Source organism: Protopterus annectens, chromosome 5.part1 (genome assembly GCF_019279795.1).
Source record: "Protopterus annectens isolate FY-2018-M chromosome 5.part1, PAN1.0, whole genome shotgun sequence".
Classification (NCBI taxonomy): Eukaryota; Metazoa; Chordata; order Ceratodontiformes; family Protopteridae; genus Protopterus; species Protopterus annectens.
In genome coordinates, this window is record NC_056736.1 from 145,404,894 (window position 1) to 145,416,922 (window position 12,029).

The following is a 12,029-nucleotide window of genomic DNA, read 5'->3' on the forward strand; positions in this document are numbered from 1 at the left end:
TACACCACAGATGGTAAGGTTTGTTCATTTTTGGTGCATTTTTGGATCAACTGGATAATATTTTGTTTTGGCATGACCTGCAGTGGAGCAGCAGTTATGGTAGGATAGCCAGATAACTAAATCAATTCTAAGAATGCTATTTAAAAGTTAAAATATGTGCTATTTTCACTAGAAGTCTATACATTTTTTTAAAAAATGATAGTACACATAGCAGAACTGGGTATCTAGTGATCCTGCTTTGGTATGTTTACAATAAAATTAAGCACTTTAAATATTTATTTTTATGAGGAGCACATGGATATGCTGAAGGCACCATATGGGGGGAGGAAAATGCACTTAGTGCTGTAGGTGCCATACAATAACATACACACGCAGTACTAAATGTGCAAAAGAATTCAGCTGAAGTTTCTGAAATAGCTCCGATATTGGCTTTATTTGGTTGAAGCCCTCTCTAGCTAGCCTGCTTCTTCCTTGAATTTGCCTCTGGCCTCTGCCCATTATGGTAATCTGATTTCTAAGTCCCTCCCTCCCCTCTTTCATTTCTATTGCTTGGTGTATAAGCTATTTAAGTGCTCTTCCCACCCATTGCTTTCAGTAGATCCATGATGTTGAGTGCCAACCCAGAAAACAGTATTGCTCTTGAGTAAACCTTCTTTACTATATACTTTCTCCTCATTTTCGCAGCAAACCTTGGCATCCTAGTCTGTGTTCCAAATGCATTTTGCTTGTCCAGTGCCATCCAGTTAAAGCTAAGTACTTTTAGTTGCTAAACCACACTTTCTTAAGCTATTTTGAATGATCACTACTGTTACCTGCTTTTATTTGTGCATTTCACTACATTTTTGTAAAAAAAAGTTGCTCTACCTTTCCCTGTTACTACTGTAAGACTGTCCTGAAATTGCCTTCAGCAAGGTATTTCCAGGTAGTTGTTTAATTGATTTAATTATTATTTTTATTTATTTATTTGACATTTGTTAACCAGGTAAGTCCAACTGGGCTAGTAGTCCATTTTCAGTGGAGACCTGAGGAGAAAAGCTCCAACAGAGACATTTACATTACAAGTACATACAGAGTTTCAGATAGGCTAATTTACAGTAGTAGCTACATGCCCAAATAGAGAAATAGTATACATATTATACATAAGTAGAGTAGATAGACAGAGGTTACAGAGAATACAGAAAAAAAAAGATAAAAATATGTAGGATAAGTAAATAGAAGTTAGTGGCGAGGGGGAGAGGAAATATGGCAGTGTAGTGGATTAGGTAGGGGCATGACAAGGACAAGTCTTAGTGTTAAGAAGGTAGAGTTTTAGTTCCTTTTTGAAGTGTTTCGCATGGGGTATTGATCTGATGTGGGAGGGAAGTTTGTTTCAAGCTTGGGTTATGGTGAATTTATAGAGTAGTTTGCCAGCAGTTTTATTAGGGTGGTAGATGTTCAAGACTGACTAGTGGAGGTGCAGAGAGTACATGTAGGGGTATAATAGGATATCAGAGAGGAGAGGGCTGGGCAGGTGGATGGTTTGTATACAATACGGTGTACGAGATAGTAGGAGTTGATGAGGGAATTCTAACTATTCAAGAGAGTTCAGTGAATGGAAATGGTGAGACTTGTGATGTGAGTTGGTGGCAAGGCTGGCTACTTTGTGGTAAGTTTGTTGGAGTTTAGATAAGGTTGTGGTTTGTACGTTGGTAAGGAATGGGGCAGCCTAGGTGAAGGAGGGGAGGAGTAGAGCCTGAGTCAGGGAGAGTCTAGCATTGGAAGTAAGGAATTTTCTATTTCAGTATAGGAAACCTAGTTTTTGGTGAGTTGTTTTATGCTTGTTAAGACATGTAAGTTAAATATGAGCTCATCATGTGATGGTACCAAGGAGCTTGGTGTGCGGTTCAGGTTCAATGATGGTGTTGTTGGAGGATGTGATGTGAAACACGGACATGTTGGAAGAGAGAATGAGGGAGGAAGAGCAGGAGTTTAGTTTTTTTGGAGTTTAGGATAAGTTGATTATCAGATAGCCCTTTTTCAGTGGATAGAAAGGCATCTTAAGTTTGTGTGTGGAGATCAGTGATATATTTAGAAATGGAGATAAGAGTCGAATTTTCAGCATATTGTATAAGAGAGGATAGTTTGCAAGATGTGTGAAGATCATTAGTGGAGATGTTAAACAGAAGGGGATCAAAGATGGAATCTTGGGGTACACCAGATGTAATGGGAAGTGAGGAGGAGCAGGAGGAGAGCCAACAGACAGATTATTGCCTGTTAGATAGATAACTGGTGAAGCATTAAAGTGAGGGAGGGAAGAGGTTGAGGTTAGCAAGTTTAGATAGAAGAATGGGGTGGGAGACAGTGTCAAAGGCTTTGGCTAAGTCAAGGAAAAGGCAGGATGCAAGTTGGTTATTATCCCTGGCCTCAGCTATCTTGTGGGTAAAAGATAAGAGGACGGTGGAGTCAGAAGGTTTTCCTGTAGGAGAAAGTTTAATAGTTGAGTATGGATGCATTTTTCAAGACTTTTAGATGGGGGGGGGGGGATAGCTCTTGGTCTGTAGTTGGATGGAGCAGTAGAATTTCCTCCTTTATGCAAATGGATGGTGAAGAACGATTTCCAAATGTCAGGGACTGTAGATTCTTGGATAGATTGATTGATTAGTATGGATATGGGGAAGGCTATGGATTCAGCAGCTAGTTTAAGGAACTGGGGAGGGAGTTTATCAGAGGAGGGAGTGCAGGGTTTGAGTTTGAGCAATAGAGATTTGATGTAAGCAGTGGTAACAGGTTGGAAGGAAAGGAAGTTTTTGTTGATGGGTTTGGCAGAGGAAGGAGGTGAGTTAGAGTTGTGACTAGTGTGTGTAAGTTTTTGGACTGTGTCAATGAAGTAATTATTGAGAAGAGTAGCATTTTCAAGTGGAGTGTTATTAGAGAAAGGGGAGGGAGTGGTAAAGCAACCAGGCTGGAGAATTTTTTGAAAGGTTTACCAGAATTTATGTCGATTGGATTTACAGCTAAGTTGGGGTGAGCTGTAGTAGGATTGTTTTGTCTTTGTTGATTTGTTTTTATAATAAGGTCCCTGGGTTCCTTGTAAGTTTGGAGAAGGGGAAGTGCCTTGGATTTGGCCCATGCCTTCCAAGCACTGTCTGTTCCATGCATAAGTGATCTGATCTGTTTGGATAGCCAGGGGGGAATAATTAGCTTTAATTCTAATTCTTCTGGATGGGGTGAGGAAGTTGAGAGTTTCCAAGACAATGTGGTTAAATTTGAAGACTGCATCACTGAGATTTAGTTGCTTAAGAAAAGCCCAATTGATGCTGGTAATATGGAGTTAAACATGTTTGCATTAAAGTTAGAGAGTTTACGGCACTCTCTGTAGGAGTGTGATTTGGGTATCTGAGTATTGTGTCTTTGGATGGAGGTGGGAAGATGGTCACTTAAGCTATCAGGTAGGGGACAGTGGATGTTTTAGAGGTTTGGGGAGTTAGTGAGGATCCAGTCAATAGTAGAGTTGGAAGAAGAGGTTTTGTGCATGTGGGTGTGTGATTTTATCAGTTGGTGGAATCTGTGTAGGTTAATACACATTTGTGGGGAGTCAGTGGTTAGTTTAGTCCAGTCAATGTTGACATCTTCAAGTATGATGGGTTCATCGGGTAAATTATGGGAAAACCACGAGAAGATGTTTTCTAGGACTGGGATATTATTGCCTGGGGGAATGTATATGGAGGCAATGCTAATTTTTTTGTGAAGGTTTAGATGGCAATTAAGGATAATTAGTTCACCTGGGTGGAAATCGGGAATAGGGATGGGAATAGGTGAGAGATTAAGATTTACTGCGTAAGGGATAGCTATGCCACTCCCTTTTTGTGGGTTCTGTCAGAGAGGTAAATATTGTAGGCAGGTGGGAGTATTTGAGTGTTAGTGATATAGGGTTTTAGCCAGGTTTCACATAAGGATAGAATGTGAGGAGAGGTATGGGCTCTCCAGGTATGAAGTTCAGAGGTTTTGTTAACAAAGCTCTGACTATTTAAAGATAGGATAGTAAGGTGTTTAGAGGGTGTTGTAAGAGGATTGGGGGTGGGGAGGGAGTGGTGTATGACAGGGTGGGGAGGTAGAAGAAGTTTGAAGGGGTGTGAGGTCAGGGGAAGTGGGAAGAGGGCCACGGTTGGGGTGAATATCCCCAGAGAGGAGTATGTTACTGGTGTATAGGTTAAGTGGAGTAGGTGGGATGTAGACATGGTAGGATTTAAATTTGAATTTGTAGGAGAGATGATATAGCTGAATTAAAGTATATTTAAGAAGTCAGATCAAAGGGAAACTGAAGAGGGAGGGAGACATTAGAAATGAGTAAGTTGTATTGGATGTTGTAGGAGTGGTTGAGGTGGAAGAATGTATGGAAGGGGGAGAGTGAAGTGTGATATGAGGAAGAATGTCAGAGAAGTATAAGTAATGGAATCAAAATGAATACGTGTTGCAGTTTGTGAGGTATAGGGAATAGTAGCAGCATTTGGTAGAGGAGTATTGGTAGAGAAGAAGTGTTGTATTGATTGACAGTGTTTTTGTAGGGTAGGACCTGATGCAATGGTTGAGGGTTGTGTAGACAGGAAGAGGAGGGACTGGATAGGATAAATGTAATTGAAGGGGTGGGTGGGAATGAGGGTAAGGGAGTTGAGTGACCCCACTCGTAGCAAGGGTGAACGGAGCAGGGCTACACCTGGGGAGACAGTAGAAATCCCCAGAGTGGAGTAACACATGGAGAGAGAGTAGAAATCCCCAAGAAAAACAATGTGGAAGCAGTAAGAGTGGCAAGACTATCAGGAAGGAAAAGGTAGTCAGGGGAGAGGAAAAAATAAGCCTGGAAACGTGCTCTGAGTATTACTCATGCAGTGGTGTTAACAGCTGAAGACCACTGAGACTGTTGAATGAGCAAGTAGCAGAGAACTGGAAAGTTGGGGGGGGGGCTGAGCTTAGTACAAGGAAGGGGTAGCGGTGATGTGTAAACTGTAACCAGCTATGAGTGACCAGTGACAATTTTTGAAGTATACTCAGCAGGTAAAGGCTGAGTTAGGACATACCTTGGCAAAATTACTACACTTCAACTGAGAAAACTGTAATTCAGGTAGGTCCAAGCAGGGAAGGTCTGTGGGTTGAAAGGTGTAATTAACATTGACCTGAAAAAGAGAGAGAGAGAGAAGGGGATTAGGAAAACAGGTAGTAGTATCCTTTTGGAAAAGAGAGATTTTGTATTGGGGGGCAGAGAGAAAGTAAGGGTGAGTGAGACTGAAAGAAAAGGTATTTGCAAGACAGAGCTCTGTGTGAGTGGAGAGTAAGATTTGCATGATACTGGAGGGCCTCTATGAGTGAGAGGGGAGTGAGTGGGTGCAAGTTAGATTGAGAAGAATGTATGAAGAAAAGGCATGGTGAGAATGGGAGACTATTATGTTTGGGATAAGACTGTTAGGTGTCAGAAAAAGAGAATGGTGTAGCAGATAATTCAGACAACACAAACAATGCAGTTACATCAAAACAAGTTATTGGCTACAGGCATAGCTGATAATTCAACAGCACTACAATACCATTTCAATATAATGCAATCACTGCATCTAGGCACAATAAATAGCAGCTACAGGCTTATACACAGGTAAAAAACAGTAACTCATAGTAGAAGCAGTTCTTAAGTAAGCAGTGGTATAAGCATATATAGTTAGCAAAGCAATGCAGTGTAATTCACAATTTAGGCATCAGTAAATATATATATTGCATAGCTGTGGGAACATATAGAGAAACATGCTCAGTAACAGTTACATTGTTTGAAAGATGGCGACTTAGCTATGCATTGTCCAGCACGTGGACCATCTACTACGCAGTTCAGTGGGAAACAGGCATTTCAGCTACAAAAGCAGTATATGCAGAGTCGCAGCTGACTTAAATACATAAAAGGTCACTGTAGACCTGAGAGTGACGTATGTATATGTGTCTATTAAGTATCAATGGACAACTGGTAATACTATAATTACAAGGTAACCAGGATGAGCAGGCATATATCATTAATAGTTAGCTGTTTGAACAGTGGAGGCCTTATAGGATCAACAAAAATAGGTCAAGCAGAAGTGTTTATGTGATCTGAAATAGGCACCACTAACGCATAGCAGACTATTGTCTGCAGTATCAAATATAGGTAACAGCAGTGAATTCAATTAAAGACAATCAGACTGTTGTCAGCAGCATCAAATATTGATAACAACAGTAAAATCAATTAAAAGCTGTCACACAAACAAAAAGAATGCCTACCCAAACCGGCCTGTTGCACACCACCACGGATCCTCTAATGAGACAGGGAGAAGAGATAATAAGGATTGCATGAGAAAGTCGTGGGCATGGGTTTAAATGTCGCAAGGCATTATGGGTAAGTTACCATCATAACATAGGGAAGGGGGGATAAGCAAGGACACTTTCCCTAGCTATACCAAAGATGATGGAAGACAGTGGGGGAAGGTTTTATGAAAAAAAGAGGGAAGACACTAGAGGAATGAGTGTGGGAGTAAAGACAATTAAGTAAAAGAGGAAATGGAGGAAGGCAAGTATTTTAGGGCTACAGAACAGTGCAGGCACCTGGAGAGACAGTAGAAATCCCCAAGAAAAAGGATGCGGAAGCAGTAAGAGTGGCAAGACTATCAGTAAGGAAAAGGTAGACAGTGGAGAGGAAAAAATAAGGCTGGAAATGTACTCTTGAGTATTACACATGCAATGGTGCTAACAGCTGCAGAGCACTGGGACTGTTGAACAAGCAAGTAGCATTGCACTAGTGGATCTCTTCTGCTGTGTTTTACATTAGGATGAATGGGTTTATATATCTTGTCACAGGAGGTGCTTGTCTGAGTTGGGGAAATACATAAAAGAACTCATAGCATAGTATTTTCATTGGCGCATTAGTTAGTTTTCTGTTTTTCTTTGCTGTAATAATTTTGGAGCAGTGGCGGTTAGCAGTGCCCTGTACAGAAGAAAACACCTAGAAAGCAAATGTTCCCTATATAATAGCCATAAAACTGTACCCCATAAAGCAGTAAATATGGAGCATAAATACCTTGCAGATTGACAAGCTTAGAGCAGCTAATTGGGCGTGGAGTGGCAATACGCATATATTTAGTAGAATTCAGTACTGTATAAACATTAAAGTTATTAGAATTTAGTACTGTTTGCCATAGTCTGCCCCAATAAAGTATCCTTATTAGTCTGCACCAACAAAGCACCATTATAGCCTTCTTACTCCAATACACCACCCACTTGTAGCTCACCAGTCAAAGGACTTGAAAGCATGAATAAGCAATTTTTTAACTTCTCTCTAGATAGCTTGCTAGATATGGGCATTTTGAGACAATGTTGCAATTGTCTCCTTTCTAACGAAAACCTCTTAATCCTTAAAGAAACTGACATAATATGTGAGAGCTGCAATTACACAAAAACACTGGAGGCTAAACTCTCGCATGCAAGCACACATCAGGTTGTCAAAACCTCTCACACAACATCCACCTCACATAGCACACAACACACATAGAGTAACATATGCTGAGGCATTTAAAAGCAATCTTCTTTAGTAATAAAGATCACCTAGAACACCTGCTAGCAAAGCTGTGCCTCAGCAAGCCCAAAGCCACTCAGAAAAAACACAACAACTAACACCAACCAATGGGGCAACAAACACTAAGCCCTTAAGACAAAAAAACACAGTTCCCAAGCTCTTATAATGAAGGACGCTGTTGTAAAGTATACTGATGCTGCACTATCCAGGCTGAAGAAGGAGAAGATAATGGTTAGTTGCTTATCTACAAACAGGATCAGCCAAATTACATGCACTCAAGTCATTACACCACAGGTACCAGTATGATTCCACCATAGTCCATGTAGATGTAAATGACATGAGACATACATCCCTGGACTACATGAAGAGAGAAATTATGGAGCTCTCAGATCATGTTTCTCAGGCTGGCATGAGCCTAGCTTTGAGCAGAATATTACCATTACCAAGGATTATGACAAAATAGGAGCCAACGATGATTAATTTTAACAACTGGCTGCCTTTCTAGTGTCATGCTAAGGGGATCCAATATTTGTCAGCTTGGGAAGACATGGTTTACAGACCACTTTGCTTTGACAAAAATGGTTGGCACCTGTCCCCTCTAGGCTTTTGAATACTATCTAAAACTTTATCTACCCCACAGTGCCTTTTTAGGCAATGCCATATTGACAAACATACCAACATAGCAAAATTAGCTCAATTGAACCTCAAGGTGTTACTTCTTAATGCCAGGAGCCTAAATAAAAAATACTCCCTCCAAGCCCTCCTCACACTTGTAGGTATCTCTGCAGTTAGCAAGACATGGTTTAAGGGGTAGAGAGTACCCTGGTAGTGCAAGGTTTCAGTGCCTTCCACACTTTTTGACCAGTAGCTGCACAGATAAGAGTTAAATGTGAACTTATCTCAAGATACATCAAGAAAAAAAGCATACCTCTAGGTTGGTCAAAGAAGATGCAGCTCCAGAGGTTCTCGACATGGAGATCACCATAGACAAAATCTCTTACTGTATCTTAGCCAGCTCTAGGTCCCGCTCCATGTCCCACAAAGCTCACAAAGCATACCTGGACCTACTGGAGACACTTACCATCCAACCTAACACCCTACTTTTGGGAGACTTTAGTTACCTCTCTATAGACTGGGAATGCTACAAAATCTCAAATCTACGGGCACAGTTATTCCTGGATTTGATATGTATAAACACACTTGACCAAATAATGAATATCCCCATTAAATGCTTCAACATACTGGACCTCTTACTCACAAATATGGGAAAATGCTGCACTCCGCAATGTCTTGTCTTTCCTGTAAGGTCCAACCATAGAGCTTTCTCATTTAAAATCACATAAAACTTCATAACTCCAGTAAAGCCAGTAAGAGTTAGGAACAATTCCAAGGCAAATTACATTTTATTAAGTGACTGTCAAATGTCAGTGCACATCTAAACCCTGGGAACACAGCACCATCTCAGAAACTCTGTACTGCCATATCAACAGATGAATAGAAGCTCCTGTACCTTCAAGAAGTAATCCTAGAACTAGCCTAAGAAACAAACCAAAACAACCAAAATTAAACAGAACATGCAACAAGAGGAAAAATGTTATGGCAAAAATCAGGAATGGTAATTCTGATGAAAATAAAAACTCTCTCATTAAGCTAAAAAGGCAACTAAGAGGGAAAATCTTGTCAAACAAAGCCAGCTTTGAGGTTAAGATAGCCTCCCAGGTGAAAGATAACTATAAGGACTTCTTCAGCTATGTCAAAAACCTCAAGAATAGTACACAGCAATGTGCTGAACTGTTGGTTAATGGTGCCACATTTACTGAGCCTGGCAATATAGCAAACCTCAGAGGACAAATTCAGTTCCAGCTATACCTCCATCTCACACCGACTACCCCCATGAAATACACTCAAACATAATGAAATACCCTCAGACATAACCCTTCCAACTACAACTAGGGCACATATATTGGCTGCGCTCACTAGAGACATGAACACAGCCTCAGTGTGCCCCGATAACATCCCAGGATGCCTACTGGACAGTCAAAAATATGACTTATCAGGAAGTCTAGAGTCACACTTTAACTATAGTCTTGACATATGCTTTGTGCCATAAGAATGAAGGACTGCAACAGTCATCTCCCTTCATAAGGGAGGACCTTCAACAGATACTTTAAACTACATAATCATTAGTCTGCCTGTTCTTATTTGCAAAACTATGGAAAGAATTATCATGGAAATTATCAGCATGGACATACAAGACCTCCAGACAGTGGATCCATCCCAGTTTTGCTTTGTCAAAGGAAGGTCATGCTTAATGAACATTGTGGAATTCTTTGAAAAGGTCATTAATGCAATAGATGAGGGGAAAGCAGTGCATACTGCCTACCTAGATATGGCTAAAGCATTTAATATAATTCCACACTTGGGCATTGTCTGCAAACCTATGGAACTAGAAAAACACCCCTTTAAAATATGCTTGATAGCTAGCTGGCTCAGGGATAGTACCCATGTGGTTAGAATCTGCGGGGCTTCCTCCACACAGACCATCAACAGTGGAGTACCTTAGGGCTCCATGTTGGGCTCACACCTCTTTGGCATATACTTCTTGGAGGTTAAAGGCATTGACAAAGTCTTTTGTTTGACCAAGTTTGCAGATGATTTCAAACTGAGAACAGATATTGAATCCCCCAAGATGAAAACAAATGCTTGATGCTAAAGCCATGGCTTAAAACTCAATGCCAAGAAATGCATTATAATACCTTTTTGAAAGTCGGCCAACCCAGGTTACTATGTCGTCAGTAAAACACCCATAAATGTTGATTCACTAGAGCAGGGATCTCGGAAACCTAGCCTTTGACAAACATGTGTCTAAGGTAGTAAGAAAATCCTTTTATGTTTATAAGTTTATAATGTTTATAAGTGAGGGGATGGCATCTAGGTCCAGAAAGGTTATTGTACAACTGTACTAAACCAGCATCAGTCCCATCATGGAGTATAATGCCACCTTCAGTGTATACCTGACCAGACACATGCAACAACTGAAATATACACAAAAGTTCCTTACAAAAGTAATACGGGAGTAAACACAATGTCCTATGCTATTTGCTTCAAAGCCCTGTCTGTTTACTCAATATCATATAAACTTCTAAGACATGACCTTTGCCTGGCATACAAGGCATCCCTGGACCCTGTTTTGATGAACCTTTTGCATATCCATAAAAGAAGCAGCATATGAACTACTATGTTAAAAGACCTAAATTTTGCTTGTGACATATATAGGACACATTGGAGTGACAGGTATGTTTGTTAGAGAATTTGCATTCTGTGGAACAAGCTCCCCATCCGTGTGAAGCAGAGTTCCTCCTTATCCCTATTTCAGTGCAACTTGGACCAATGAATGGGTAATTGGAACTTCACCCTTGGTCTGAAGCCTATGTCTCTGATGGACAGAGGCAGTCAGAAAATCACCCATTAAATAAATCAAATTTCTGGGTCACATTTGGGTTTATTGGTTAGGCTTATAATTGCACTAGTGGTCATTAGCCTAATATGCACTGATGAACCTATGCCACTTAACTTCAAATGTCACAGTTACTGTTGACTGTAGCAATAATCCAGTTTGCAAAATTCATTTTAAACTGACATTCATGGTGTATTTTCACAAACTTTAACTCAAATGATAATATGAGATTTAGGCTACTGAATATTTTTATTTTCTTTCTATTACATGTAAGGTAGTTACACTGGCCTCAGTGACATTTTCGTCTACAACTTTGTCATATAAAATATTGAAAACAACGTTAGAACTGTAACATTTACATTCATTTACAGAAACATAGATTCCACTAATAAACAATAAAAAGACACTACATGGTTAAACATTACAAACCTGTGCTGCTACATTGTTAGAATTCTACAAATATATCTGCAAAAGTAGTTAAACTGCTTTTGGAGGAAAACATAGTCATAAGGTCCCTCACAAGGGAGAAAACTGGATTTCACCTGTAATTCAGCAGATTTGGGATATTTATTGTGGCAGCTACATGAAGCACTTGTGGAAGGGTAGCTGACAAGCTTGGACTTGCATGAGTAAGGACCTTATATACAGTAGAAGTGAGTTCCGCATCTTAGGCCTCTGACAAGAGAATGGGCTAGTAAGGCATTACAAGCAGTAGTAATGATGGAGTAGCATGCATGGTACAAGCAGTAATAATGATGGAGTAGCATGCATGGTACAAGCAGTAGTAATGATAGAGTAGCATGCATGATACAAGCAGTAGTAATGATGGAGTAGCATGCATGGTACACGCAGTAGTAATGGTGGAGTAGCATGCATGGTACAAGCAGTAGCACTGATGGAGTAGCATGAATGGTACAAGCAGTAGTAATGATACAGTAGCATGCATGGTACAAGCAGTAGTAATGATAGAGTAACATGCATTGTACAAGCAGTAGTAATGATGGAGTAGCATGC